Source organism: Agelaius phoeniceus, chromosome 3 (genome assembly GCF_051311805.1).
Source record: "Agelaius phoeniceus isolate bAgePho1 chromosome 3, bAgePho1.hap1, whole genome shotgun sequence".
NCBI classification, from domain to species: Eukaryota; Metazoa; Chordata; class Aves; order Passeriformes; family Icteridae; genus Agelaius; species Agelaius phoeniceus.
Window position 1 is genome coordinate 109758713 of NC_135267.1, and position 27899 is coordinate 109786611.

Consider the following 27899-nt stretch of genomic DNA (forward strand, 5'->3'; position numbering starts at 1 on the left):
TGATGCTCTGGAACATCTTGCTCAGGGAAGTCTGACCTTGGTCCCTGGTGTTCTTGCCTTCTTCTAGCCATTCAGTGGTGGCTGGGAGCTGGGATTAACTTCTTAAAACAATGGGAAAAACTTGCATCTATGAATTTGATGCGTATTGAAGATTGGCCTTTAAAGCCTGCTTCTTTTTTCTTTTTTTTTTTTTTTTAATAATAATATGTAGAGCCTCTTTGTCTGGTATTGACTTCCATCCTTCCATTCCTGGGACATCCACGCCAGAGGAGGGGACCCTTTGTCAAACACCTGTCCTTTTAGGGTCAGGTGTTCTTAGGAGCTTAAGATTAGACTTAATTTACTGCAGACTGTTCAGACCTTGCTGGGAGGTGGCAAGAGATCAGCCAAGAGTATCAGAATGATCCCCTCTGGCCTATTTGTATTTCTGTACAAGCAGTGATGATCTTTCCTCTAAGCGCCTCTTGGCTTTAGGGGGGGCTTGAAAAAACAGAAATCTCCCAGACATCCAAGTGAATGAAATGAATAATGTATTGAAGAAGTAAAATTGCTTGACATAGGGTCAAGTGAGACAGTCCTGGTGGCACATCCTGCTGGATGGGAGGGAGGGAGGGAGGGAGGGAGGGAGGGAGGGAGGCAGTGGGGGTGCTCTGACACTCCTGCCCAGGCAATGCCTGGCCACAAAAACTGCTCTGGTATTCCTGAAAGGCTCTGAAGTGTGTCCTGTCCACAGCTCATGTCCTCCATGCCCAGTTAATCACAAGGTCCAAGGTTGTGTGGGCATGAGCTACAGGTCTGAGTTGTGCCCATTTGTGTTTTGTTTCTGTCAATGAAGTCCCTTTCGTTTTGTGCATGTCAGAGGAAGCAATTGAGGTGCAGCAGGTCTCTCTGGCAGGAGCCAGGGGATGGTTTTGGCTCTTGCAAAGATGAATCTGTTCCCTTTAGGTGCCAGTCCTTCCATCTCAACTGACGTGAGACTCCTCCACGCTTTTCTATTCCACCTCATTGCCCGGATCCATAACTCTGGTCAGGAAAAATTGCCTTCCAGCAGAGGGAAGAGATTCATTTTTGCTGTGAGCAGAGTCCATGCAGGTTTGCCATGAGGTTTTAGCAAGGCAGCAGGAATTACAGGGCACATCTGGAGCTGATGAGCCATTTGGTTATCAGGCTCTTTCATGGCACAGTGTCAATAATCTCTCAGCACTCCATGAAGGGAGAGGCTTTCAGGGCATGCAGCTCTTGTTGGTTCATGACTGCCTCCTAATCCTCATTTTCACCGTGTGCTGATTCAAGGTCTCCCAGTGCTTTTTGCAGAGCGCAACTGCAGAGCACAAGGTGATGAGAACTTCATGCCCTGCCCTGCTCTGCACCTTTGAACAAGGCCAGCTCTTGCTGGGGTGTGATACTGGGGCTGTGAAGGTGACCCCCCCCGACAGCAATGCCAGGTGGATGCTCCTGAGCCCTGGGCTCTGCAGGCTTGCACAGGAAAATGCTCACTCCTGAGCCTGGCTCCTGGCTGAGAGGTTTCATGTGGGTGTCTGTCAGTTCATTTCTGTGCTTCACCTATTGTAATTCCTCAGATGAAGAAGTCAATCTTTTCTAAAGTTCTAATGTGAGAGCTAAAATCCCTCTTGTAGTGCAGAGGCAGCAGCAATTTGCCAGCCCAGCTCCATCCTGGGGCTGTGCCCATGTCCTGGCAGGGGGTTTGGTTGCTGCTGGCCCTGCTGGCACAGAGACCTTGTCCTTTGCTGGGGCATTGCAAGGAAAGGGAGGAAGAAGGGCTCAGAGTCCATCTTGGGTGATGCTGCTCTTCCATGGCTGCCAAAAGGAAGGGAATCTGCTGGCTTCATCTGCAGAGCCCCAGATTGCCAGAGGTGGGAAGGGACGATGGTGATGCTGATGATGGCTGAAGGTGCAAAGCCTCTGTTTTCTGTGCTGTGAACCACAAGGCTGGTGCACAAAATGCTCATCAAATGCAGAAATGAAGCTCACTCAGGCAGTTGTCTTTCCAGGGTGTCAGTCTGTCAGTGAAAGCTGTACCCAAGCTGGCCTCTCCCAAGCAGTTCTGCATTTTGGCAGGGTTTACAAGCTCTGTTTCCATTGGGCCATCAGTTCAGCCCAGCATGCCTGGAGCCTGCAATTCCTGATAGACAAACAGCTGTGCTCTGCTTCCCCCACTCTGGCCAGGTCTTGCTTCTCCCTCCCCAGACACTCCAGGGGGCCACAAAACCTGCATTTGTCTCGGTGAAAATGTGCTGAGGGTGGTGAGAAGTTGCACTCCAGGTTGTTTCCAGCACAGGATGCAGAAATGTCCTTTTGTGCTCTCCATAACCAGCAGCAGTTGGAGGCTGCAGGAGTGTTTGGAAGCAGCAGGGCTGTGTTTGCTCCAGTCTTCCTGATTTCCCTGAGGGATCTGCTTTTGGCTTTGCTAGAGGTTGGTGTTGGGGCTACAGGAATGTTCAAGCAGCTTCAGCTCTTAAAGCCTTTGGAAAGGATCTGGTTTTGCTCCAGCTGTGAGCTCTCCATCCTTCCAGAGCAGCCTCTTAAACCAACTCCTGCCGGTCAGGGACAGAGCCAGTGCCTTGTTTGCTCACTTGTGAGGAAACAGCTCTGCAGAAATTCCCAAGTCTCTCTGTAAACAGCTCCTCACTGAGGCGCTGCCCTTCAGGCTTTGGTTGTGAAGGGTGTGAGGAAAGCAAGCAGCTCTGAAGCAGATGAGCCCCCTCTTGCCTGTTGGAGTGTTGGATAAAGCAAAGATGAACCTTCAAGGTCCCTTCCCAGCCAAACCAGTCCATGGTTCTTTGGCCTGGAGGCAAGGGTGCACCTGTCAGCTCATTTCTCTGCACAGAGAAAAGCAAGGCACAATTCTTCCCAAGAATATTTCTGGGATTCACATTCTCTGAACCTCGGAGGAAGGAAAAACCATTCTTATCTCCTTTGCTGTGTTTGTGCCAAAGTTGAATGCAACATGGAGATGGTTTACCCACAGTGATGGTGTTTTGTGTCCTTGGCCTGTCAGGGCCAGGGGTGTGTGTGTGTGTGGGGACTGTTGGGTGACAGTCCCAAGTTCTGTGCAGTGTGAGCAGGGTTGAGTGCTTGGCAGGTTCAGTTTAGATGTAATGTAATATAGTATAATAAAGTCATTAATTAGCCTTCTGATAAGGCAGCATGAAGATTGGAAATATTTGCACATATGATACTAAAGCACACATGAGCCACCTTTCTGTGAGACAAAGACACAAGACTTGGCCCATCCCTAACTTAGGACACAGCTAAAAAATAATAGAGATTTTTTTAACCTATTTTGAAGAACTCTCTAAAACTAATGGCAGATGATCCAGTACTTTTTTCTGGCAAGCTTCCGTGCAAAATTTCCTGCTGATGCTGGCTCAGAGAGATGGAGATTTGAGAGGAGGGGGAAGAACAAAGTGCCATAGGGCTTTATTGGATGAGCCTTGCAAGGTTTCTGCAAGCTTCTCTTGCAAGGTTGATGAACCTTGTGCTTGTTCCCTTCAGTTTTGCTCAGTGTTTGAACCCTGCTTTATCTCCTGTGGTCCAGATGACAACATTTACACATCTTTAGAAAATTCAGTGGGATGCTCTTCAAACAAGGGGTGACTTTGCAGCAGTGAGGGCAGCAAGTTGATGCCTTTACCTCAATCTATAGTTTTTCAATATTGCTATAGAAAGTGCTTTTCTGTGAAATGTCCTCTTTGGTTAGATCATGCAAATTTAGTGCTGGCTGGTGCTTCCATAAGATGAAGAGTAAGAATAACTCAGGAATGTTTCATCATTTGCCTCTGCGCTGGTCAGAAATGGTAATTTGAGCTCCAAACTGTGGAAATTTAGCAAAAGGATTTGGACATTCAGTGGATAAAAATAGAAAAAAATGCTTTGGAAGGATTTTCCCTTGCTAGTGAGTGACTTTCTACCTGTAGGAGCGTCGGGGGGTAGCACGGTCGGGAGAGAAGGAGCCGAGAGATCTCTGAAGCCAGGTCATGGAACTTGGGGTTTATTGGCAAGGGCCTGGGTGCAGGGGCCTTTGGGAACTTGGGCTTTTTATTGCCAAGGGCCTGGGTGCAGGGGTCTTTAGGAACTTGGGGTTTATTGCCAAGGGCCCGGGTGCAGGGGCCTTTGAAAACTTGGGGTTTATATCCAAGGGCCTGGGTGCAGGGGCCTTTTGGAACTTGGGGTTTATTGCCAAGGGCCTGGGTGCAGGGGCCTTTTGGAACTTGGGGTTTATTGCAGAGGGAACTTGGCGTTTATTGCCAAGGGCCTGGGTGCAGGGGCCTTTGGGAACTTGGGGTTTATTGCCAAGGGCCTGGGTGCAGGGGCCTTTGGGAACTTGGGGTTTATTGCCAAGGGCCTGCGTGCTGGGGCTCTTCATCAGCAAAGAGAAGCGCTGCTAATAAATTTCATCTGGTTAATAAACACTCATAAGACAGCATGTAGCTCCTGATTAGTGCCTTCTGTAAAGCTGAGGCTCCAGGTTCCTAAGAAACTTCTGCTCCTTGCTGATGCTCCTGGGAGTGTTGTGTAAGAGCTGAGCTTTCTGTGTCTGGCCCCTGGCAAACAAACACTGAGCAGGGAGAAACCTCCTTTGTGGCAGGGAAGGTGTGCTGGTGGGAGAGGGCAAATAGAGGCAGCAAGTGTGGAAGCTGTGCTGAAGGAAAAGCAAGTTTCTTTAGTGCTGCATTGTGCTGATAGCTGTGCCTGCAGCAGTGCCAGTGACTTGAACTGAAGGGATTGTCATGGCTGGCTGAGGGCAGGATAAATCTGCTGTTGGGAGGAGATGGAGCCTCCCTGCTCTGAAATCTGCTGAGTCCTCTTCAGACTTTCAGTCCTTTGCAGTGTGGTGGTCACTGTTTTCTTCCCCCCTGCTCTGCTTGTCCCCACAGCCTTGGGTGGTGCCTGGCTGTGCCCTCCTGAGCGCTCCCTTGGGCAGCGGCCATGAGGGCGTTCATGAACAATTCGGACAGCGAGGAGGAGCCCTGCAATGAGAGAACATCCCTGATGTCTGCAGAGAGCCCTCCTGTTCCCTCCTACCAGCATGGCCTGCCAGCCTCAGAGGCAGGGCAAGCACAGGCACACAGGGTAGGTGTGTGGTGACAGAAGCAGTCCTGCTCCCCCTCCATCCCTCCTGCCAGGCTGCATTCTAGCATTGGCTTTGGTGTTGTTTCACTGATGTCACACGCAGCCAGCAGCAGCACTGCCTGTTGCCACTTGCTCCACTCTGACTTTTCCCCATCGATATAGTGCTCCCTTTTCCTTCCTTTTGATCAAGATTCCAAATCAGGCTTTTCATCAGGACCTGATGCAGATAGGACTGTCGCAGGACATCCTTTTTAGCCTTCTTGTCTGCTCTGGTCAGATGCAGCTGATGTTAGAACAGAATCTAGTCCAGCCTGTTGCATATTCCTACACTTCATCCATGCTGCATAAATTCCATTCAAACACAGGCTTCTGTCTGGTCAGTGTCAGCTTCTTCCTCTGAATCCTAACAGCGCCTTCGAGGCAGGAAGAAGTTGGTTTCTTCTGATAAGAGGGCAATCAATTCTTCTTCTCTGAAAGATTGAGGTGTCCTGTGGCTGCTATCTTGCTGCAAGTCCTTTCTTTTTAAAAAAAGAATCCTACATGGCATCGTTTCTATTTTAACATTTATTCTAACCTAAAACTATATTTAACAGAGTACTTAAGAGAATGAATACAGCATTACTTTCTAACACAACATATATACTCTTCCTTTTAATCTTTGCAAAAAGCCACTCATAAAATACATGCATTTTTCACAGCAGAGTAGGCAGCTAAGACATCCTAAAAAGTAACAATTGGCCCAGCTGCCACCATCAGCGCTGAGAGCTTTGGCTGTCCTGCTCTCCCTGCCCCACTCGTGCTGTGTGGGCTCCTTGCTGCTCCTTCCCCCAGGCCCTGGGGAGGGAGGCACAGCTGAGGCTGCTGGCTGGCTCCCGTGTCCTTGCGGGTGTTTTTATTTTTTAATTTTTATTTTTCAAATTTTATTTTTATTTTTTCATTTGTGTATTTTATTTTTGGAATTATTGACGTTTCCTGAAGGGTTTTTAGGGTTTCTTTGCCGGGGCTCTACGCCGATTGCGGAGGCTGAACGCCGTTTGCGCAGGCTCTACGCCGTTTGCGGAGGCTGTAAGCCAAATGCTCAGCCGCACGCCTAGTGCGCAGGCGCGCGCCGTTTGCGCAGGCTTTACGCCGATTGCGCAGGATTTACGCCGATTGCGTAGGCTGTACGCCAAATGCTCAGCCGCACGCCGACTGCGCAGGCGCGCGCCGATCGCGCTGGCTCTACGCCAAAGGCTCAGCCGCACGCCGACTGCGCAGGCGCACGCCGACTGCGGAGGCTGTACGCCGACTGCGCAGGCTCTACGCCGATCGCGCTGGCTCTACGCCAAATGCTCAGCCGCGCGACGACTGCGCAGGCGCACGCCGTTTGCGCAGCCTCTACGCCGTTTGCGCAGCCTCTACGCCGATTGCGCAGGCTGCACGCCGGTTGCCAAGGCTCTATTCCAAATGCTCAGCCGCACGCCGATTGCGGAGGCCCTACGCCGTTTGCGCAGGCTCTACGCCGATTGCGCCGAACTTGGAACAATTTCCAGCACCTAAAGGGCTACAGAAGAGCTGCAGAGGGACTTTTTACAGGCACGTGCAATTGTAGGACAAGGGGGAATGACTTTAAACTGACAAAGGAATGTTTTTCAATTGGATAGTAGGCAGAAATTCTTCACCGTGAGGGTGCTGATGCTCTGGAACATCTTGCTCAGGGAAGTCTGACCTTGGTCCCTGGTGTTCTTGCCTTCTTCTAGCCATTCAGTGGTGGCTGGGAGCTGGGATTAACTTCTTAAAACAATGGGAAAAACTTGCATCTATGAATTTGATGCGTATTGAATATTGGCCTTTAAAGCCTGCTTCCTTTTTCTTTTTTTTTTAATAATAATACGTAGAGCCTCTTTGTCTGGTATTGACTTCCATCCTTCCATTCCTGGGACATCCACGCCAGAGGAGGTGACCCTTTGTCAAACACCTGTCCTTTTAGGGTCAGGTGTTCTTAGGAGCTTAAGATTAGACTTAATTTACTGCAGACTGTTCAGACCTTGCTGGGAGGTGGCAAGAGATCAGCCAAGAGTATCAGAATGATCCCCTCTGGCCTATTTGTATTTCTGTACAAGCAGTGATGATCTTTCCTCTAAGCGCCTCTTAGCTTTAGGTGGGGCTTGAAAAAACAGAAATCTCCCAGACATCCAAGTGAATGAAATGAATAATGTATTGAAGAAGTAAAATTGCTTGACATAGGGTCAAGTGAGACAGTCCTGGTGGCACATCCTGCTGGATGGGAGGGAGGGAGGGAGGGAGGCAGTGGGGGTGCTCTGACACTCCTGCCCAGGCAATGCCTGGCCACAAAAACTGCTCCGGTATTCCTGAAAGGCTCTGAAGTGTGTCCTGTCCACAGCTCGTGTCCTCGATGCCCAGTTAATCCCAAGGTCCAAGGTTGTGTGGGCATGAGCTACAGGTCTGAGTTGTGCCCATTTGTGTTTTGTTTCTGTCAATGAAGTCCCTTTCGTTTTGTGCATGTCAGAGGAAGCAATTGAGGTGCAGCAGGTCTCTCTGGCAGGAGCCAGGGGATGGTTTTGGCTCTTGCAAAGATGAATCTGTTCCCTTTAGGTGCCAGTCCTTCCATCTCAACTGACGTGAGACTCCTCCACGCTTTTCTATTCCACCTCATTGCCCGGATCCATAACTCTGGTCAGGAAAAATTGCCTTCCAGCAGAGGGAAGAGATTCATTTTTGCTGTGAGCAGAGTCCATGCAGGTTTGCCATGAGGTTTTAGCAAGGCAGCAGGAATTACAGGGCACATCTGGAGCTGATGAGCCATTTGGTTATCAGGCTCTTTCATGGCACAGTGTCAATAATCTCTCAGCACTCCATGAAGGGAGAGGCTTTCAGGGCATGCAGCTCTTGTTGGTTCATGACTGCCTCCTAATCCTCATTTTCACCGTGTGCTGATTCAAGGTCTCCCAGTGCTTTTTGCAGAGCACAACTGCAGAGCACAAGGTGATGAGAACTTCATGCCCTGCACTGCTCTGCACCTTTGAACAAGGCCAGCTCTTGCTGGGGTGTGATACTGGGGCTGTGAAGGTGACCCCCCCCGACAGCAATGCCAGGTGGATGCTCCTGAGCCCTGGGCTCTGCAGGCTTGCACAGGAAAATGCTCACTCCTGAGCCTGGCTCCTGGCTGAGAGGTTTCATGTGGGTGTCTGTCAGTTCATTTCTGTGCTTCACCTATTGTAGTTCCTCAGATGAAGAAGTCAATCTTTTCTAAAGTTCTAATGTGAGAGCTAAAATCCCTCTTGTAGTGCAGAGGCAGCAGCAATTTGCCAGCCCAGCTCCATCCTGGGGCTGTGCCCATGTCCTGCCAGGGGGTTTGGTTGCTGCTGGCCCTGCTGGCACAGAGACCTTGTCCTTTGCTGGGGCATTGCAAGGAAAGGGAGGAAGAAGGGCTCAGAGTCCATCTTGGGTGATGCTGCTCTTCCATGGCTGCCAAAAGGAAGGGAATCTGCTGGCTTCATCTGCAGAGCCCCAGGTTGCCAGAGGTGGGAAGGGACGATGGTGATGCTGATGATGGCTGAAGGTGCAAAGCCTCTGTTTTCTGTGCTGTGAACCACAAGGCTGGTGCACAAAATGCTCATCAAATGCAGAAATGAAGCTCATTCAGGCAGTTGTCTTTCCAGGGTGTCAGTCTGTCAGTGAAAGCTGTACCCAAGCTGGCCTCTCCCAAGCAGTTCTGCATTTTGGCAGGGTTTACAAGCTCTGTTTCCATTGGGACATCAGTTCAGCCCAGCATGCCTGGAGCCTGCAATTCCTGATAGACAAACAGCTGTGCTCTGCTTCCCCCACTCTGGCCAGGTCTTGCTTCTCCCTCCCCAGACACTCCAGGGGGCCACAAAACCTGCATTTGTCTCGGTGAAAATGTGCTGAGGGTGGTGAGAAGTTGCACTCCAGGTTGTTTCCAGCACAGGATGCAGAAATGTCCTTTTGTGCTCTCCATAACCAGCAGCAGTTGGAGGCTGCAGGAGTGTTTGGAAGCAGCAGGGCTGTGTTTGCTCCAGTCTTCCTGATTTCCCTGAGGGATCTGCTTTTGGCTTTGCTAGAGGTTGGTGTTGGGGCTACAGGAATGTTCCAGCAGCTTCAGCTCTTAAAGCCTTTTGGAAAGGATCTCCAGCTGTGAGCTCTCCATCCTTCCAGAGCAGCCTCTTAAACCAACTCCTGCTGGTCAGGGACAGAGCCAGTGCCTTGTTTGCTCACTTGTGAGGAAACAGCTCTGCAGAAATTCCCAAGTCTCTCTGTAAACAGCTCCTCACTGAGGTGCTGCCCTTCAGGCTTTGGTTGTGAAGGGTGTGAGGAAAGCAAGCAGCTCTGAAGCAGATGAGCCCCCTCTTGCCTGTTGGAGTGTTGGATAAAGCAAAGATGAACCTTCAAGGTCCCTTCCCAGCCAAACCAGTCCATGGTTCTTTGGCCTGGAGGCAAGGGTGCACCTGTCACCTCATTTCTCTGCACAGAGAAAAGCAAGGCACAATTCTTCCCAAGAATATTTCTGGGATTCACATTCTCTGAACCTCGGAGGAAGGAAAAACCATTCTTATCTCCTTTGCTGTGTTTGTGCCAAAGTTGAATGCAACATGGAGATGGTTTACCCACAGTGATGGTGTTTTGTGTCCTTGGCCTGTCAGGGCCAGGGGTGTGTGTGTGTGTGGGGACTGTGGGGTGACAGTCACAAGTTCTGTGCAGTGTGAGCAGGGTTGAGTGCTTGGCAGATTCAGTTTAGGTGTAATGTAATATAGTATAATAAAGTCATTAATTAGCCTTCTGATAAGGCAGCATGCAGATTGGAAATATTTGCACATATGATACTAAAGCACACATGAGCCACCTTTCTGTGAGACAAAGACACAAGACTTGGCCCATCCCTAACTTAGGACACAGCTAAAAAATAATAGAGATTTTTTTAACCTATTTTTGAAGAACTCTCTAAAACTAATGGCAGATGATCCAGTTATTTTTTCTGGCAAGCTTCCGTGCAAAATTTCCTGCAGATGCTGGCTCAGAGAGATGGAGATTTGAGAGGAGGGGGAAGAACAAAGTGCCATAGGGCTTTATTGGATGAGCCTTGCAAGGTTTCTGCAAGCTTCTCTTGCAAGGTTGATGAACCTTGTGCTTGTTCCCTTCAGTTTTGCTCAGTGCTGGCTCAGAGAGATGGAGATTTGAGAGGAGGGGGAAGAACAAAGTGCCATAGGGCTTTATTGGATGAGCCTTGCAAGGTTTCTGCAAGCTTCTCTTGCAAGGTTGATGAACCTTGTGCTTGTTCCCTTCAGTTTTGCTCAGTGTTTTAACCCTGCTTTATCTCCTGTAGTCCAGATGACAACATTTACACATCTTTAGAAAATTCAGTGGGATGCTCTTCAAACAAGGGGTGACTTTGCAGCAGTGAGGGCAGCAAGTTGATGGTTTTACCTCAATCTATAGTTTTTCAATATTGCTCTAGAAAGTGCTTTTCTGTGAAATGTCCTCTTTGGTGAGATCATGCAAATTTAGTGCTGGCTGGTGCTTCCATAAGATGAAGAGTAAGAATAACTCAGGAATGTTTCATCATTTGTCTCTGCGCTGGTCAGAAATGGTAATTTGAGCTCCAATCTGTGGAAATTTAGCAAAAGGATTTGGACATGCAGAGGATAAAAATAGAAAAAAATGCTTTGGAAGGATTTTCCCTTGCTAGTGAGTGACTTTCTACCTGTAGGAGCGTCGGGGGGTAGCGCGGTCGGGAGAGACGGAGCCGAGAGATCTCTGAAGCCAGGTCATGGAACTTGGGGTTTATTGGCAAGGGCCTCGGTGCAGGGGCCTTTGGGAACTTGGGGTTTATTGCAGAGGGTACTTGGGGTTTATTGCCAAGGGCCCGGGTGCAGGGACCTTTAAAAACTTGGGGTTTATTGCCAAGGGCCCGGGTGCAGGGGCCTTTTGGATCTTGGGGTTTATTGCCAAGGGTCAGGGTGCTGGGGCCTTTTGGAACTTGGGCTTTATTGCAGAGGGAACATGGGGTTTATTGCCAGGGGCCTGGGTGCAGGGGCCTTTGGGAACTTGGGGTTTTTATTGCCAAGTGCCTGGATGCAGGGGCCTTTTAGAACTTGGGGTTTATTGCCAAGGGCCTGGGTGTAGGGGCCTTTGGGAACTTGGGGTTTATTTCCAAGGGCCTGGGTGCAGGGGCCTTTGGGAACTTGGGGTTTATTGCAGAGGGAACTTGGGGTTTATTGCCAAGGGCCCGGGTGCAGGGGCCTTTGGGAACTTGGGGTTTATTGCCAAGGGCCTGGGTGCAGGGGCCTTTGGGAACTTGGGGTTTATTGCAGAGGGAACTTGGGGTTTATTGCCAAGGGGCATGGTGCAGGGGCTTTTTGGAACTTGGGGTTTATTGCCAAGGGCCTGGGTGCTGGGGCTCTTCATCAGCAAAGAGAAGCGCTGCTAATAAATTTCATCTGGTTAATAAACAGTCATAAGACAGCATGTAGCTCCTGATTAGTGCCTTCTGTAAAGCTGAGGCTCCAGGTTCCTAAGAAACTTCTGCTCCTTGCTGATGCTCCTGGGAGTGTTGTGTAAGAGCTGAGCTTTCTGACAGGCAGCCAGTGTGTGAGGTGAATCTGTGTCTGGCCCCTGGCAAACAAACACTGAGCAGGGAGAAACCTCCTTTGTGGCAGGGAAGGTGTGCTGGTGGGAGAGGGGAAATAGAGGCAGCAAGTGTGGAAGCTGTGCTGAAGGAAAAGCAAGTTTCTTTAGTGCTGCATTGTGCTGATAGCTGTGCCTGCAGCAGTGCCAGTGACTTGAACTGAAGGGATTGTCATGGCTGGCTGAGGGCAGGATAAATCTGCTGTTGGGAGGAGATGGAGCCTCCCTGCTCTGAAATCTGCTGAGTCCTCTTCAGACTTTCAGTCCTTTGCAGTGTGGTGGTCACTGTTTTCTTCCCCCCTGCTCTGCTTGTCCCCACAGCCTTGGGTGGTGCCTGGCTGTGCCCTCCTGAGCGCTCCCTTGGGCAGCGGCCATGACGGCGTTCATGAACAATTCGGACAGCGAGGAGGAGCCCTGCAATGAGAGAACATCCCTGATGTCTGCAGAGAGCCCTCCTGTTCCCTCCTACCAGCATGGCCTGCCAGCCTCAGAGGCAGGGCAAGCACAGGCACACAGGGTAGGTGTGTGGTGACAGAAGCAGTCCTGCTACCCCTCCATCCCTCCTGCCAGGCTGCATTCTAGGATTGGCTTTGGTGTTGTTTCACTGATGTCACACGCAGCCAGCAGCAGCACTGCCTGTTGCCACTTGCTCCACTCTGACTTTTCCCCATCGATATAGTGCTCCCTTTTCCTTCCTTTTGATCAAGATTCCAAATCAGGCTTTTCATCAGGACCTGATGCTGATAGGACTGTCGCAGGACATCCTTTTTAGCCTTCTTGTCTGCTCTGGTCAGATGCAGCTGATGTTAGAACAGAATCTAGTCCAGCCTGTTGCATATTCCTACACTTCATCCATGCTGCATAAATTCCATTCAAACACAGGATTCTGTCTGGTCAGTGTCAGCTTCTTCCTCTGAATCCTAACAGCGCCTTCGAGGCAGGAAGAAGTTGGTTTCTTCTGATAAGAGGGCAATCAATTCTTCTTCTCTGAAAGATTGAGGTGTCCTGTGGCTGCTATCTTGCTGCAAGTCCTTTCTTTTTAAAAAAAGAATCCTACATGGCATCGTTTCTATTTTAACATTTATTCTAACCTAAAACTATATTTAACAGAGTACTTAAGAGAATGAATACAGCATTACTTTCTAACACAACATATATACTATTCCTTTTAATCTTTGCAAAAAGCCACTCATAAAATACATGCATTTTTCACAGCAGAGTAGGCAGCTAAGACGTCCTAAAAAGTAACAATTGGCCCAGCTGCCACCATCAGCGCTGAGAGCTTTGGCTGTCCTGCTCTCCCTGCCCCACTCGTGCTGTGTGGGCTCCTTGCTGCTCCTTCCCCCAGGCCCTGGGGAGGGAGGGACAGCTGAGGCTGCTGGCTGGCTCCCGTGTTCTTGCGGGTGTTTTTATTTTTTAATTTTTATTTTTCAAATTTGATTTTTATTTTTTCATTTGTGTATTTTATTTTTGGAATTATTGACGTTTCCTGAAGGGTTTTTAGGGTTTCTTTAGCGGGGCTCTACGCCGATTGCGGAGGCTGAACGCCGTTTGCGCAGGCTCTACGCCGTTTGCGGAGGCTGTAAGCCAAATGCTCAGCCGCACGCCTACTGCGCAGGCGCGCGCCGTTTGCGCAGGCTTTACGCCGATTGCGCAGGATTTACGCCGATTGCGTAGGCTGTACGCCAAATGCTCAGCCGCACGCCGACTGCGCAGGCGCGCGCCGATCGCGCTGGCTCTACGCCAAATGCTCAGCCGCACGCCGACTGCGCAGGCGCAAGCCGATTTCGCAGGCTGTACGCCAAATGCTCAGCCGCTCGCCGACTGCGCAGGCGCGCGCCGTTTGCGCAGCCTCTACGCCGTTTGCGCAGGCTTCACGCCGATTGCGTAGGCTCCACGGTAAATGCTTAGCCGCTCGCCGACTGCGCAGGCGCGCGCCGTTTGCGCAGGCTCTACGCCGATATCGTAGGCTCTACGGCAAATGCTCAGCCGGACGCCGACTGCGCAGGCGCACGCCGACTGCGGAGGCTGTACGCCGACTGCGCAGGCTCTACGCCGATCGCGCTGGCTCTACGCCAAATGCTCAGCCGCGCGACGACTGCGCAGGCGCACGCCGTTTGCGCAGCCTCTACGCCGATTGCGCAGGCTGCACGCCGGTTGCCAAGGCTCTATTCCAAATGCTCAGCCGCACGCCGATTGCGGAGGCTCTACGCCGTTTGCGCAGGCTCTACGCCGATTGCGCCGAACTTGGAACAATTTCCAGCACCTAAAGGGCTACAGAAGAGCTGCAGAGGGACTTTTTACAGGCACGTGCAATTGTAGGACAAGGGGGAATGACTTTAAACTGACAAAGGAATGTTTTTCAATTGGATAGTAGGCAGAAATTCTTCACCGTGAGGGTGCTGATGCTCTGGAACATCTTGCTCAGGGAAGTCTGACCTTGGTCCCTGGTGTTCTTGCCTTCTTCTAGCCATTCAGTGGTGGCTGGGAGCTGGGATTAACTTCTTAAAACAATGGGAAAAACTTGCATCTATGAATTTGATGCGTATTGAATATTGGCCTTTAAAGCCTGCTTCCTTTTTCTTTTTTTTTTAATAATAATACGTAGAGCCTCTTTGTCTGGTATTGACTTCCATCCTTCCATTCCTGGGACATCCACGCCAGAGGAGGTGACCCTTTGACAAACACCTGTCCTTTTAGGGTCAGGTGTTCTTAGGAGCTTAAGATTAGACTTAATTTACTGCAGACTGTTCAGACCTTGCTGGGAGGTGGCAAGAGATCAGCCAAGAGTATCAGAATGATCCCCTCTGGCCTATTTGTATTTCTGTACAAGCAGTGATGATCTTTCCTCTAAGCGCCCCTTGGCTTTAGGCGGGGCTTGAAAAAACAGAAATCTCCCAGACATCCAAGTGAATGAAATGAATAATGTATTGAAGAAGTAAAATTGCTTGGCATAGGGTCAAGTGAGACAGTCCTGGTGGCACGTCCTGCTGGATGGGAGGGAGGGAGGGAGGGAGGGAGGGAGGGAGGCAGTGGGGGTGCTCTGACACTCCTGCCCAGGCAATGCCTGGCCACAAAAACTGCTCCGGTACTCCTGAAAGGCTCTGAAGTGTGTCCTGTCCACAGCTCGTGTCCTCCATGCCCAGTTAATCCCAAAGTCCAAGGTTGTGTGGGCATGAGCTACAGGTCTGAGTTGTGCCCATTTGTGTTTTGTTTCTGTCAATGAAGTCCCTTTCGTTTTGTGCGTGTCAGAGGAAGCAATTGAGGTGCAGCAGGTCTCTCTGGCAGGAGCCAGGAGATGGTTTTGGCTCTTGCAAAGATGAATCTGTTCCCTTTAGGTGCCAGTCCTTCCATCTCAACTGACGTGAGACTCCTCCACGCTTTTCTATTCCACCTCATTGCCCGGATCCATAACTCTGGTCAGGAAAAATTGCCTTCCAGCAGAGGGAAGAGATTCATTGTTGCTGTGAGCAGAGTCCATGCAGGTTTGCCATGAGGTTTTAGCAAGGCAGCAGGAATTACAGGGCACATCTGGAGCTGATGAGCCATTTGGTTATCAGGCTCTTTCATGGCACAGTGTCAATAATCTCTCAGCACTCCATGAAGGGAGAGGCTTTCAGGGCATGCAGCTCTTGTTGGTTCATGACTGCCTCCTAATCCTCATTTTCACCGTGTGCTGATTCAAGGTCTCCCAGTGCTTTTTGCAGAGCACAACTGCAGAGCACAAGGTGATGAGAACTTCATGCCCTGCCCTGCTCTGCACCTTTGAACAAGGCCAGCTCTTGCTGGGGTGTGATACTGGGGCTGTGAAGGTGACCCCCCCCCGACAGCAATGCCAGGTGGATGCTCCTGAGCCCTGGGCTCTGCAGGCTTGCACAGGAAAATGCTCACTCCTGAGCCTGGCTCCTGGCTGAGAGGTTTCATGTGGGTGTCTGTCAGTTCATTTCTGTGCTTCACCTATTGTAGTTCCTCAGATGAAGAAGTCAATCTTTTCTAAAGTTCTAATGTGAGAGCTAAAATCCCTCTTGTAGTGCAGAGGCAGCAGCAATTTGCCAGCCCAGCTCCATCCTGGGGCTGTGCCCATGTCCTGCCAGGGGGTTTGGTTGCTGCTGGCCCTGCTGGCACAGAGACCTTGTCCTTTGCTGGGGCATTGCAAGGAAAGGGAGGAAGAAGGGCTCAGAGTCCATCTTGGGTGATGCTGCTCTTCCATGGCTGCCAAAAGGAAGGGAATCTGCTGGCTTCATCTGCAGAGCCCCAGGTTGCCAGAGGTGGGAAGGGACGATGGTGATGCTGATGATGGCTGAAGGTGCAAAGCCTCTGTTTTCTGTGCTGTGAACCACAAGGCTGGTGCACAAAATGCTCATCAAATGCAGAAATGAAGCTCATTCAGGCAGTTGTCTTTCCAGGGTGTCAGTCTGTCAGTGAAAGCTGTACCCAAGCTGGCCTCTCCCAAGCAGTTCTGCATTTTGGCAGGGTTTACAAGCTCTGTTTCCATTGGGACATCAGTTCAGCCCAGCATGCCTGGAGCCTGCAATTCCTGATAGACAAACAGCTGTGCTCTGCTTCCCCCACTCTGGCCAGGTCTTGCTTCTCCCTCCCCAGACACTCCAGGGGGCCACAAAACCTGCATTTGTCTCGGTGAAAATGTGCTGAGGGTGGTGAGAAGTTGCACTCCAGGTTGTTTCCAGCACAGGATGCAGAAATGTCCTTTTGTGCTCTCCATAACCAGCAGCAGTTGGAGGCTGCAGGAGTGTTTGGAAGCAGCAGGGCTGTGTTTGCTGCAGTCTTCCTGATTTCCCTGAGGGATCTGCTTTTGGCTTGGCTAGAGGTTGGTGTTGGGGCTACAGGAATGTTCCAGCAGCTTCAGCTCTTAAAGCCTTTTGGAAAGGATCTCCAGCTGTGAGCTCTCCATCCTTCCAGAGCAGCCTCTTAAACCAACTCCTGCTGGTCAGGGACAGAGCCAGTGCCTTGTTTGCTCACTTGTGAGGAAACAGCTCTGCAGAAATTCCCAAGTCTCTCTGTAAACAGCTCCTCACTGAGGTGCTGCCCTTCAGGCTTTGGTTGTGAAGGGTGTGAGGAAAGCAAGCAGCTCTGAAGCAGATGAGCCCCCTCTTGCCTGTTGGAGTGTTGGATAAAGCAAAGATGAACCTTCAAGGTCCCTTCCCACCCAAACCAGTCCATGGTTCTTTGGCCTGGAGGCAAGGGTGCACCTGTCACCTCATTTCTCTGCACAGAGAAAAGCAAGGCACAATTCTTCCCAAGAATATTTCTGGGATTCACATTCTCTGAACCTCGGAGGAAGGAAAAACCATTCTTATCTCCTTTGCTGTGTTTGTGCCAAAGTTGAATGCAACATGGAGATGGTTTACCCACAGTGATGGTGTTTTGTGTCCTTGGCCTGTCAGGGCCAGGGGTGTGTGTGTGTGTGGGGACTGTGGGGTGACAGTCACAAGTTCTGTGCAGTGTGAGCAGGGTTGAGTGCTTGGCAGATTCAGTTTAGGTGTAATGTAGTATAGTATAATAAAGTCATTAATTAGCCTTCTGATAAGGCAGCATGCAGATTGGAAATATTTGCACATATGATACTAAAGCACACATGAGCCACCTTTCTGTGAGACAAAGACACAAGACTTGGCCCATCCCTAACTTAGGACACAGCTAAAAAATAATAGAGATTTTTTTAACCTATTTTTGAAGAACTCTCTAAAACTAATGGCAGATGATCCAGTTATTTTTTCTGGCAAGCTTCCGTGCAAAATTTCCTGCTGATGCTGGCTGAGAGAGATGGAGATTTGAGAGGAGGGGGAAGAACAAAGTGCCATAGGGCTTTATTGGATGAGCCTTGCAAGGTTTCTGCAAGCTTCTCTTGCAAGGTTGATGAACCTTGTGCTTGTTCCCTTCAGTTTTGCTCAGTGCTGGCTCAGAGAGATGGAGATTTGAGAGGAGGGGGAAGAACAAAGTGCCATAGGGCTTTATTGGATGAGCCTTGCAAGGTTTCTGCAAGCTTCTCTTGCAAGGTTGATGAACCTTGTGCTTGTTCCCTTCAGTTTTGCTCAGTGTTTTAACCCTGCTTTATCTCCTGTAGTCCAGATGACAACATTTACACATCTTTAGAAAATTCAGTGGGATGCTCTTCAAACAAGGGGTGACTTTGCAGCAGTGAGGGCAGCAAGTTGATGGTTTTACCTCAATCTATAGTTTTTCAATATTGCTCTAGAAAGTGCTTTTCTGTGAAATGTCCTCTTTGGTGAGATCATGCAAATTTAGTGCTGGCTGGTGCTTCCATAAGATGAAGAGTAAGAATAACTCAGGAATGTTTCATCATTTGTCTCTGCGCTGGTCAGAAATGGTAATTTGAGCTCCAATCTGTGGAAATTTAGCAAAAGGATTTGGACATGCAGAGGATAAAAATAGAAAAAAATGCTTTGGAAGGATTTTCCCTTGCTAGTGAGTGACTTTCTACCTGTAGGAGCGTCGGGGGGTAGCGCGGTCGGGAGAGACGGAGCCGAGAGATCTCTGAAGCCAGGTCATGGAACTTGGGGTTTATTGGCAAGGGCCTCGGTGCAGGGGCCTTTGGGAACTTGGGGTTTATTGCAGAGGGTACTTGGGGTTTATTGCCAAGGGCCCGGGTGCAGGGACCTTTAAAAACTTGGGGTTTATTGCCAAGGGCCCGGGTGCAGGGGCCTTTTGGATCTTGGGGTTTATTGCCAAGGGTCAGGGTGCTGGGGCCTTTTGGAACTTGGGCTTTATTGCAGAGGGAACATGGGGTTTATTGCCAGGGGCCTGGGTGCAGGGGCCTTTGGGAACTTGGGGTTTTTATTGCCAAGTGCCTGGATGCAGGGGCCTTTTAGAACTTGGGGTTTATTGCCAAGGGCCTGGGTGTAGGGGCCTTTGGGAACTTGGGGTTTATTTCCAAGGGCCTGGGTGCAGGGGCCTTTGGGAACTTGGGGTTTATTGCAGAGGGAACTTGGGGTTTATTGCCAAGGGCCCGGGTGCAGGGGCCTTTGGGAACTTGGGGTTTATTGCCAAGGGCCTGGGTGCAGGGGCCTTTGGGAACTTGGGGTTTATTGCAGAGGGAACTTGGGGTTTATTGCCAAGGGGCATGGTGCAGGGGCTTTTTGGAACTTGGGGTTTATTGCCAAGGGCCTGGGTGCTGGGGCTCTTCATCAGCAAAGAGAAGCGCTGCTAATAAATTTCATCTGGTTAATAAACAGTCATAAGACAGCATGTAGCTCCTGATTAGTGCCTTCTGTAAAGCTGAGGCTCCAGGTTCCTAAGAAACTTCTGCTCCTTGCTGATGCTCCTGGGAGTGTTGTGTAAGAGCTGAGCTTTCTGACAGGCAGCCAGTGTGTGAGGTGAATCTGTGTCTGGCCCCTGGCAAACAAACACTGAGCAGGGAGAAACCTCCTTTGTGGCAGGGAAGGTGTGCTGGTGGGAGAGGGGAAATAGAGGCAGCAAGTGTGGAAGCTGTGCTGAAGGAAAAGCAAGTTTCTTTAGTGCTGCATTGTGCTGATAGCTGTGCCTGCAGCAGTGCCAGTGACTTGAACTGAAGGGATTGTCATGGCTGGCTGAGGGCAGGATAAATCTGCTGTTAGGAGGAGATGGAGCCTCCCTGCTCTGAAATCTGCTGAGTCCTCTTCAGACTTTCAGTCCTTTGCAGTGTGGTGGTCACTGTTTTCTTCCCCCCTGCTCTGCTTGTCCCCACAGCCTTGGGTGGTGCCTGGCTGTGCCCTCCTGAGCGCTCCCTTGGGCAGCGGCCATGACGGCGTTCATGAACAATTCGGACAGCGAGGAGGAGCCCTGCAATGAGAGAACATCCCTGATGTCTGCAGAGAGCCCTCCTGTTCCCTCCTACCAGCATGGCCTGCCAGCCTCAGAGGCAGGGCAAGCACAGGCACACAGGGTAGGTGTGTGGTGACAGAAGCAGTCCTGCTACCCCTCCATCCCTCCTGCCAGGCTGCATTCTAGGATTGGCTTTGGTGTTGTTTCACTGATGTCACACGCAGCCAGCAGCAGCACTGCCTGTTGCCACTTGCTCCACTCTGACTTTTCCCCATCGATATAGTGCTCCCTTTTCCTTCCTTTTGATCAAGATTCCAAATCAGGCTTTTCATCAGGACCTGATGCTGATAGGACTGTCGCAGGACATCCTTTTTAGCCTTCTTGTCTGCTCTGGTCAGATGCAGCTGATGTTAGAACAGAATCTAGTCCAGCCTGTTGCATATTCCTACACTTCATCCATGCTGCATAAATTCCATTCAAACACAGGATTCTGTCTGGTCAGTGTCAGCTTCTTCCTCTGAATCCTAACAGCGCCTTCGAGGCAGGAAGAAGTTGGTTTCTTCTGATAAGAGGGCAATCAATTCTTCTTCTCTGAAAGATTGAGGTGTCCTGTGGCTGCTATCTTGCTGCAAGTCCTTTCTTTTTAAAAAAAGAATCCTACATGGCATCGTTTCTATTTTAACATTTATTCTAACCTAAAACTATATTTAACAGAGTACTTAAGAGAATGAATACAGCATTACTTTCTAACACAACATATATACTATTCCTTTTAATCTTTGCAAAAAGCCACTCATAAAATACATGCATTTTTCACAGCAGAGTAGGCAGCTAAGACGTCCTAAAAAGTAACAATTGGCCCAGCTGCCACCATCAGCGCTGAGAGCTTTGGCTGTCCTGCTCTCCCTGCCCCACTCGTGCTGTGTGGGCTCCTTGCTGCTCCTTCCCCCAGGCCCTGGGGAGGGAGGGACAGCTGAGGCTGCTGGCTGGCTCCCGTGTTCTTGCGGGTGTTTTTATTTTTTAATTTTTATTTTTCAAATTTGATTTTTATTTTTTCATTTGTGTATTTTATTTTTGGAATTATTGACGTTTCCTGAAGGGTTTTTAGGGTTTCTTTAGCGGGGCTCTACGCCGATTGCGGAGGCTGAACGCCGTTTGCGCAGGCTCTACGCCGTTTGCGGAGGCTGTAAGCCAAATGCTCAGCCGCACGCCTACTGCGCAGGCGCGCGCCGTTTGCGCAGGCTTTACGCCGATTGCGCAGGATTTACGCCGATTGCGTAGGCTGTACGCCAAATGCTCAGCCGCACGCCGACTGCGCAGGCGCGCGCCGATCGCGCTGGCTCTACGCCAAATGCTCAGCCGCACGCCGACTGCGCAGGCGCAAGCCGATTTCGCAGGCTGTACGCCAAATGCTCAGCCGCTCGCCGACTGCGCAGGCGCGCGCCGTTTGCGCAGCCTCTACGCCGTTTGCGCAGGCTTCACGCCGATTGCGTAGGCTCCACGGTAAATGCTTAGCCGCTCGCCGACTGCGCAGGCGCGCGCCGTTTGCGCAGGCTCTACGCCGATATCGTAGGCTCTACGGCAAATGCTCAGCCGGACGCCGACTGCGCAGGCGCACGCCGACTGCGGAGGCTGTACGCCGACTGCGCAGGCTCTACGCCGATCGCGCTGGCTCTACGCCAAATGCTCAGCCGCGCGACGACTGCGCAGGCGCACGCCGTTTGCGCAGCCTCTACGCCGATTGCGCAGGCTGCACGCCGGTTGCCAAGGCTCTATTCCAAATGCTCAGCCGCACGCCGATTGCGGAGGCTCTACGCCGTTTGCGCAGGCTCTACGCCGATTGCGCCGAACTTGGAACAATTTCCAGCACCTAAAGGGCTACAGAAGAGCTGCAGAGGGACTTTTTACAGGCACGTGCAATTGTAGGACAAGGGGGAATGACTTTAAACTGACAAAGGAATGTTTTTCAATTGGATAGTAGGCAGAAATTCTTCACCGTGAGGGTGCTGATGCTCTGGAACATCTTGCTCAGGGAAGTCTGACCTTGGTCCCTGGTGTTCTTGCCTTCTTCTAGCCATTCAGTGGTGGCTGGGAGCTGGGATTAACTTCTTAAAACAATGGGAAAAACTTGCATCTATGAATTTGATGCGTATTGAATATTGGCCTTTAAAGCCTGCTTCCTTTTTCTTTTTTTTTTAATAATAATACGTAGAGCCTCTTTGTCTGGTATTGACTTCCATCCTTCCGTTCCTGGGACATCCACGCCAGAGGAGGTGACCCTTTGACAAACACCTGTCCTTTTAGGGTCAGGTGTTCTTAGGAGCTTAAGATTAGACTTAATTTACTGCAGACTGTTCAGACCTTGCTGGGAGGTGGCAAGAGATCAGCCAAGAGTATCAGAATGATCCCCTCTGGCCTATTTGTATTTCTGTACAAGCAGTGATGATCTTTCCTCTAAGCGCCCCTTGGCTTTAGGCGGGGCTTGAAAAAACAGAAATCTCCCAGACATCCAAGTGAATGAAATGAATAATGTATTGAAGAAGTAAAATTGCTTGGCATAGGGTCAAGTGAGACAGTCCTGGTGGCACATCCTGCTGGATGGGAGGGAGGGAGGGAGGGAGGGAGGGAGGGAGGGAGGCAGTGGGGGTGCTCTGACACTCCTGCCCAGGCAATGCCTGGCCACAAAAACTGCTCCGGTACTCCTGAAAGGCTCTGAAGTGTGTCCTGTCCACAGCTCGTGTCCTCCATGCCCAGTTAATCCCAAAGTCCAAGGTTGTGTGGGCATGAGCTACAGGTCTGAGTTGTGCCCATTTGTGTTTTGTTTCTGTCAATGAAGTCCCTTTCGTTTTGTGCGTGTCAGAGGAAGCAATTGAGGTGCAGCAGGTCTCTCTGGCAGGAGCCAGGGGATGGTTTTGGCTCTTGCAAAGATGAATCTGTTCCCTTTAGGTGCCAGTCCTTCCATCTCAACTGACGTGAGACTCCTCCACGCTTTTCTATTCCACCTCATTGCCCGGATCCATAACTCTGGTCAGGAAAAATTGCCTTCCAGCAGAGGGAAGAGATTCATTGTTGCTGTGAGCAGAGTCCATGCAGGTTTGCCATGAGGTTTTAGCAAGGCAGCAGGAATTACAGGGCACATCTGGAGCTGATGAGCCATTTGGTTATCAGGCTCTTTCATGGCACAGTGTCAATAATCTCTCAGCACTCCATGAAGGGAGAGGCTTTCAGGGCATGCAGCTCTTGTTGGTTCATGACTGCCTCCTAATCCTCATTTTCACCGTGTGCTGATTCAAGGTCTCCCAGTGCTTTTTGCAGAGCACAACTGCAGAGCACAAGGTGATGAGAACTTCATGCCCTGCCCTGCTCTGCACCTTTGAACAAGGCCAGCTCTTGCTGGGGTGTGATACTGGGGCTGTGAAGGTGACCCCCCCCCGACAGCAATGCCAGGTGGATGCTCCTGAGCCCTGGACTCTGCAGGCTTGCACAGGAAAATGCTCACTCCTGAGCCTGGCTCCTGGCTGAGAGGTTTCATGTGGGTGTCTGTCAGTTCATTTCTGTGCTTCACCTATTGTAATTCCTCAGATGAAGAAGTCAATCTTTTCTAAAGTTCTAATGTGAGAGCTAAAATCCCTCTTGTAGTGCAGAGGCAGCAGCAATTTGCCAGCCCAGCTCCATCCTGGGGCTGTGCCCATGTCCTGGCAGGGGGTTTGGTTGCTGCTGGCCCTGCTGGCACAGAGACCTTGTCCTTTGCTGGGGCATTGCAAGGAAAGGGAGGAAGAAGGGCTCAGAGTCCATCTTGGGTGATGCTGCTCTTCCATGGCTGCCAAAAGGAAGGGAATCTGCTGGCTTCATCTGCAGAGCCCCAGATTGCCAGAGGTGGGAAGGGACGATGGTGATGCTGATGATGGCTGAAGGTGCAAAGCCTCTGTTTTCTGTGCTGTGAACCACAAGGCTGGTGCACAAAATGCTCATCAAATGCAGAAATGAAGCTCACTCAGGCAGTTGTCTTTCCAGGGTGTCAGTCTGTCAGTGAAAGCTGTACCCAAGCTGGCCTCTCCCAAGCAGTTCTGCATTTTGGCAGGGTTTACAAGCTCTGTTTCCATTGGGCCATCAGTTCAGCCCAGCATGCCTGGAGCCTGCAATTCCTGATAGACAAACAGCTGTGCTCTGCTTCCCCCACTCTGGCCAGGTCTTGCTTCTCCCTCCCCAGACACTCCAGGGGGCCACAAAACCTGCATTTGTCTCTGAGAAAATGTGCTGAGGGTGGTGAGAAGTTGCACTCCAGGTTGTTTCCAGCACAGGATGCAGAAATGTCCTTTTGTGCTCTCCATAACCAGCAGCAGTTGGAGGCTGCAGGAGTGTTTGGAAGCAGCAGGGCTGTGTTTGCTGCAGTCTTCCTGATTTCCCTGAGGGATCTGCTTTTGGCTTTGCTAGAGGTTGGTGTTGGGGCTACAGGAATGTTCACGCAGCTTCAGCTCTTAAAGCCTTTTGGAAAGGATCTGGTTTTGCTCCAGCTGTGAGCTCTCCATCCTTCCAGAGCAGCCTCTTAAACCAACTCCTGCTGGTCAGGGACAGAGCCAGTGCCTTGTTTGCTCACTTGTGAGGAAACAGCTCTGCAGAAATTCCCAAGTCTCTCTGTAAACAGCTCCTCACTGAGGTGCTGCCCTTCAGGCTTTGGTTGTGAAGGGTGTGAGGAAAGCAAGCAGCTCTGAAGCAGATGAGCCCCCTCTTGCCTGTTGGAGTGTTGGATAAAGCAAAGATGAACCTTCAAGGTCCCTTCCCACCCAAACCAGTCCATGGTTCTTTGGCCTGGAGGCAAGGGTGCACCTGTCACCTCATTTCTCTGCACAGAGAAAAGCAAGGCACAATTCTTCCCAAGAATATTTCTGGGATTCACATTCTCTGAACCTCGGAGGAAGGAAAAACCTTTCTTATCTCCTTTGCTGTGTTTGTGCCAAAGTTGAATGCAATATGGAGATGGTTTACCCACAGTGATGGTGTTTTGTGTCCTTGGCCTGTCAGGGCCAGGGGTGTGTGTGTGTGTGGGGACTGTTGGGTGACAGTCCCAAGTTCTGTGCAGTGTGAGCAGGGTTGAGTGCTTGGCAGGTTCAGTTTAGGTGTAATGTAATATAGTATAATAAAGTCATTAATTAGCCTTCTGATAAGGCAGCATGAAGATTGGAAATATTTGCACATATGATACTAAAGCACACATGAGCCACCTTTCTGTGAGACAAAGACACAAGACTTGGCCCATCCCTAACTTAGGACACAGCTAAAAAATAATAGAGATTTTTTTAACCTATTTTTGAAGAACTCTCTAAAACTAATGGCAGATGATCCAGTACTTTTTTCTGGCAAGCTTCCGTGCAAAATTTCCTGCTGATGCTGGCTCAGAGAGATGGAGATTTGAGAGGAGGGGGAAGAACAAAGTGCCATAGGGCTTTATTGGATGAGCCTTGCAAGGTTTCTGCAAGCTTCTCTTGCAAGGTTGATGAACCTTGTGCTTGTTCCCTTCAGTTTTGCTCAGTGTTTGAACCCTGCTTTATCTCCTGTGGTCCAGATGACAACATTTACACATCTTTAGAAAATTCAGTGGGATGCTCTTCAAACAAGGGGTGACTTTGCAGCAGTGAGGGCAGCAAGTTGATGCCTTTACCTCAATCTATAGTTTTTCAATATTGCTATAGAAAGTGCTTTTCTGTGAAATGTCCTCTTTGGTTAGATCATGCAAATTTCGTGCTGGCTGGTGCTTCCATAAGATGAAGAGTAAGAATAACTCAGGAATGTTTCATCATTTGCCTCTGTGCTGGTCAGAAATGGTAATTTGAGCTCCAAACTGTGGAAATTTAGCAAAAGGATTTGGACATTCAGTGGATAAAAATAGAAAAAAATGCTTTGGAAGGATTTTCCCTTGCTAGTGAGTGACTTTCTACCTGTAGGAGCGTCGGGGGGTAGCACGGTCGGGAGAGAAGGAGCCGAGAGATCTCTGAAGCCAGGTCATGGAACTTGGGCTTTATTGGCAAGGGCCTGGGTGCAGGGGCCTTTGGGAACTTGGGCTTTTTATTGCCAAGGGCCTGGGTGCAGGGGTCTTTAGGAACTTGGGGTTTATTGCCAAGGGCCCGGGTGCAGGGGCCTTTGAAAACTTGGGGTTTATATCCAAGGGCCTGGGTGCAGGGGCCTTTTGGAACTTGGGGTTTATTGCCAAGGGCCTGGGTGTAGGGGCCTTTTGGAACTTGGGGTTTATTGCAGAGGGAACTTGGGGTTTATTGCCAAGGGCCTGGGTGCAGGGGCCTTTGGGAACTTGGGGTTTATTGCCAAGGGCCTGGGTGCAGGGGCCTTTGGGAACTTGGGGTTTATTGCCAAGGGCCTGGGTGCTGGGGCTCTTCATCAGCAAAGAGAAGCGCTGCTAATAAATTTCATCTGGTTAATAAACACTCATAAGACAGCATGTAGCTCCTGATTAGTGCCTTCTGTAAAGCTGAGGCTCCAGGTTCCTAAGAAACTTCTGCTCCTTGCTGATGCTCCTGGGAGTGTTGTGTAAGAGCTGAGCTTTCTGTGTCTGGCCCCTGGCAAACAAACACTGAGCAGGGAGAAACCTCCTTTGTGGCAGGGAAGGTGTGCTGGTGGGAGAGGGCAAATAGAGGCAGCAAGTGTGGAAGCTGTGGTGAAGGAAAAGCAAGTTTCTTTAGTGCTGCATTGTGCTGATCCCTGTGCCTGCAGCAGTGCCAGTGACTTGAACTGAAGGGATTGTCATGGCTGGCTGAGGGCAGGATAAATCTGCTGTTGGGAGGAGATGGAGCCTCCCTGCTCTGAAATCTGCTGAGTCCTCTTCAGACTTTCAGTCCTTTGCAGTGTGGTGGTCACTGTTTTCTTCCCCCCCTGCTCTGCTTGTCCCCACAGCCTTGGGTGGTGCCTGGCTGTGCCCTCCTGAGCGCTCCCTTGGGCAGCGGCCATGACGGCGTTCATGAACAATTCGGACAGCGAGGAGGAGCCCTGCAATGAGAGAACATCCCTGATGTCTGCAGAGAGCCCTCCTGTTCCCTCCTACCAGCATGGCCTGCCAGCCTCAGAGGCAGGGCAAGCACAGGCACACAGGGTAGGTGTGTGGTGACAGAAGCAGTCCTGCTCCCCCTCCATCCCTCCTGCCAGGCTGCATTCTAGGATTGGCTTTGGTGTTGTTTCACTGATGTCACACGCAGCCAGCAGCAGCACTGCCTGTTGCCAGTTGCTCCACTCTGACTTTTCCCCATCGATATAGTGCTCCCTTTTCCTTCCTTTTGATCAAGATTCCAAATCAGGCTTTTCATCAGGACCTGATGCCGATAGGACTGTCGCAGGACATCCTTTTTAGCCTTCTTGTCTGCTCTGGTCAGATGCAGCTGATGTTAGAACAGAATCTAGTCCAGCCTGTTGCATATTCCTACACTTCATCCATGCTGCATAAATTCCGTTCAAACACAGGATTCTGTCTGGTCAGTGTCAGCTTCTTCCTCTGAATCCTAACAGCGCCTTCGAGGCAGGAAGAAGTTGGTTTCTTCTGATAAGAGGGCAATCAATTCTTCTTCTCTGAAAGATTGAGGTGTCCTGTGGCTGCTATCTTGCTGCAAGTCCTTTCTTTTTAAAAAAAGAATCCTACATGGCATCGTTTCTATTTTAACATTTATTCTAACCTAAAACTATATTTAACAGAGTACTTAAGAGAATGAATACAGCATTACTTTCTAACACAACATATATACTATTCCTTTTAATCTTTGCAAAAAGCCACTCATAAAATACATGCATTTTTCACAGCAGAGTAGGCAGCTAAGACGTCCTAAAAAGTAACAATTGGCCCAGCTGCCACCATCAGCGCTGAGAGCTTTGGCTGTCCTGCTCTCCCTGCCCCACTCGTGCTGTGTGGGCTCCTTGCTGCTCCTTCCCCCAGGCCCTGGGGAGGGTGGCACAGCTGAGGCTGCTGGCTGGCTCCCGTGTCCTTGCGGGTGTTTTTATTTTTTAATTTTTATTTTTCAAATTTTATTTTTATTTTTTCATTTGTGTATTTTATTTTTGGAATTATTGACGTTTCCTGAAGGGTTTTTAGGGTTTCTTTAGCGGGGCTCTACGCCGATTGCGGAGGCTGAACGCCGTTTGCGCAGGCTCTACGCCGTTTGCGGAGGCTGTAAGCCAAATGCTCAGCCGCACGCCTACTGCGCAGGCGCGCGCCGTTTGCGCAGGCTTTACGCCGATTGCGCAGGATTTACGCCGATTGCGCAGGCTGTACGCCAAATGCTCAGCCGCACGCCGACTGCGCAGGCGCGCGCCGATCGCGCTGGCTCTACGCCAAAGGCTCAGCCGCACGCCGACTGCGCAGGCGCAAGCCGATTTCGCAGGCTGTA

The 27899-nt window shown here is 50.3% G+C and overlaps 1 long non-coding RNA gene across 1 annotated transcript; it reads left to right on the forward strand.

The window, feature by feature from the left end:
* The first annotated feature begins 4901 nt into the window (after nt 1-4901).
* LOC143693643 (uncharacterized) lies at nt 4902-26671 on the forward strand. Its single transcript, XR_013181566.1, has 4 exons — nt 4902-5094; nt 12058-12253; nt 19444-19639; nt 26422-26671. It is a non-coding gene; the product is annotated as an uncharacterized LOC143693643 (long non-coding RNA).
* The last annotated feature ends 1228 nt before the right edge of the window (nt 26672-27899 follow it).